Below are 2926 nucleotides of genomic sequence, written 5' to 3'. Positions count from 1 at the left end.
CATGAGGGGCATGGATAGGATAAATAGACAAGGCCTTTTCCCTGGGATAGGGGAGTCCAGAACTAGGGGCATAGGTTCAAGAGGAGAGGGGAAAAATATAAAATGGACCTAAGGGGCAATGATTTCTTGGAGGGTGGTATGTGTGTAGAATGAGCTGCCAAAAGAAGTGGTGGAGACTAGTACAATTACAACATTTTAAAAGACGTCTGGATCAGTACTTGAATGGGAAGGATTCAGAGGGATATGGGAAAAAGTGAGGACTGCAGATGCTGGAGATCAGAGCTGAAAATGTGTTGCTGGAAAATCTCAGCAGGTCAGGCAGCATCCAAGGAGCAGGAGAATTGACGTTTTGGGCATGAGCCCTTCTTCAGGAATGGCCAGGTGCTGGCAAATATGACTAGATTAGGTCGGAGAGTCCAGAATTAGAGGGGATAGGTTTGGGGTAAGAGGGGAAAGATATCAAAGAGACCTAAGGGGCAACTTTTTCACACAGAGGGTGGTGCATGTATGGAATGGCTGCCAGGGGAAGTGGTGGAAGCTGGTAAAATTGCGACATTTAAAAGGCATTTGAATGGGTATATGAATAGAAAGGGTTTGCAGAGGTATGGGCTGGGTGCTGGCAGATGGGACTAGATTGGGTTGGGACATCTGGTCGGCATCGATGGGTTGGACTGAAGGGTCTACTTCCATGCTGTACATCTCTATGACCAGACCAAAGCCCCTTAAAATATATTGAGAAGATAGCCTAGATGCCAACTTCTTATTTATGAAGACCAGTGTAAAGCATTGTCTTCTGGGTGCAATTCAGTTGCTGCCAGGGTTGAAGCAAAGCACACTTTATTTTTACATGAAATTAAATGACTTAGTGTGGAAATGGTTCAACAAGTCCACACCAACCCTCTGAAGGGCAACCCACCCAGACCCATTCTCCTACATTTACCCCTTCACCTAACACCACAGGCAATTTAGCATAGCTAATTCACCTAACCTGCACATCTTTGGACTTTGGGAGGAAACTGGAGCACACCCACACAGACATGGGGAGAATGTGCAAACTCCACACAGACAGTTGCCTGAGGCGAGAATTGAACCTGGGTCTCTAGTGCTGTGAGGCAGCAGTACTAACCACTGAGCCACCGTGTCCCAATAAGCCTACTACACCTGCTATTCCCAGGTGGCCTCTCATCCAAGTCCTAACCAGGCCTGAATCTGCTTAGCTTCCGAGATCAGACGAGATCCGCCGTTTTCAGACTAGTATGGCCAAAGGCAAATAAATGATAGTTTAGAAAGAATTGGAATAACAACTCTATTGGAAAGCTTAACTGACTAATACATTATTGTTAAACAACAACTCTTCTAATATAGTAACATCCAGTAAACATACACTTGATAAAGGCAAGTTCATTAAAACACGTGATCTCGTGCAATTTTTCCTGTAGGAAGAGAACCCAAGTTTTTGGCTGTAACAGAGAGAAATAACTTCAAGGTGACTTTATCTTTAAATAGTCCAACCAAGGACTATCCAGCTTCAAGTAATTATTGAAAGTTAAACGAAAATCATGGTTCTATAGGAGCTTGACTTTCATGCTGCTTCTGTAGTTCCAACTTTATTAAAAATCTAAGGCATCAAACTTTATTGGCTTGGAACAGACTCTTCATCACCTAAGTCTCAACCTGTCTTCCTTAAAAATACTTGAACAAAATGAACCAGCAAGGTCTGTTAACTCTATGAGGAACTGTTTTAAAAGCAAAACATAACTGATTTGACAGCATCTCCTGACACCCATGAAGGTTCACATTGCAAATGTGGAAAGTTCTGCGCATGCACACAGGAAAAGCTTTGCCAGTAGGAAACATGGCTGCACCTAAATAAATGTAATAAATATGAGTGAACAGGATGGAATGACATCAATGGCAGGACTGTATATGTATGTTTTAAATGTGTACTGAGATATCAACAAACATTTTCAGTTGGGTTATCTTTCTGTGTGGAACATCCCAAACACACCAGGTGCGCATTGAGAGGGGCTGTAGGATTTAGGAAGTTTCTTTTTATTTTGTGTGTTTACAGATCAGACGTTCAGCAGTTAAATTTGGGAAAAGACAAGACATTCATAGTTTTGGCCTTGTGTAATCTGTAATTTACTAATGTGGAGGAACAATAAAGATAAATGTTTGTTCCTTAAGCAGAGGGGTATAACTATTATTAACTGGTGAGAGCTTGGTAGTTGTAGTCTCTCTCTCTCTCTAAATAGGAGAGCAGACTCATAATTCAGCAGGACTAAGGTGACTTTATCTTTAAATAGTCCAACCAGGGAGCGGCCATACTAGACCTGGTGTTGAGAAATAAGCCTAGCCAGAGGATCAAAGTTATAGTAGGGAAGGATTTCAGGAACACTGACCATAGTTCTGTAAGTTTTAAGTCACAAATGGAGGAGGACAAGAGTGAAAGAATTAAATTGGGCAAGGTTAACTACTTAAATATTAGAGCTGAAAATGTGTTGCTGGAAAAGCACAGCAGGTAGCATCCAAGGAGCAGGAGAATCGACGTTTCGGGCATGAGCCCTTCTTCAGGAATCCGACGTTTCGGGCATGAGCCCTTCTTCAGGAAAGTCCCTGCATTTTACTTAAATATTAGGTAAGAAATGGGGAAGGTAGACTGGGGCAGCTGTTTGAAGGTAAAATCACACCTGGCACGTGGAGATCTTGTAAAGTTGATTAGAGTTCAGGACCAGCAAGTTCCTTTGAAAATGAAGTTAAGGATGGCAAAATTCAGGAATATTGAAAGCTTAGTCAAATAAAAAGGAGGCGTACTTAGTGTTTAGGAAACTGAAGACAGACTCCTCAAAGAACACAAAGAAAGCAAGAAAGAACTCAAACAAATTAGGAGGGCTAAAAGAAACCATGAAATGTTTCTGGCAATCAT

The 2926-nt window shown here is 41.9% G+C and overlaps 1 pseudogene; it reads right to left on the bottom strand.

The window, feature by feature from the left end:
* Positions 1 to 1149: 1149 nt before the first annotated feature.
* LOC140453533 (5S ribosomal RNA) lies at positions 1150 to 1268 on the bottom strand (annotated as a pseudogene).
* Positions 1269 to 2926: the final 1658 nt, after the last annotated feature.

The sequence above is a fragment of the Chiloscyllium punctatum genome, chromosome 2 (assembly GCF_047496795.1).
Source record: "Chiloscyllium punctatum isolate Juve2018m chromosome 2, sChiPun1.3, whole genome shotgun sequence".
NCBI lineage: Eukaryota > Metazoa > Chordata > Chondrichthyes > Orectolobiformes > Hemiscylliidae > Chiloscyllium > Chiloscyllium punctatum.
This window is presented reverse-complemented; position numbering and strand designations above follow the sequence as displayed.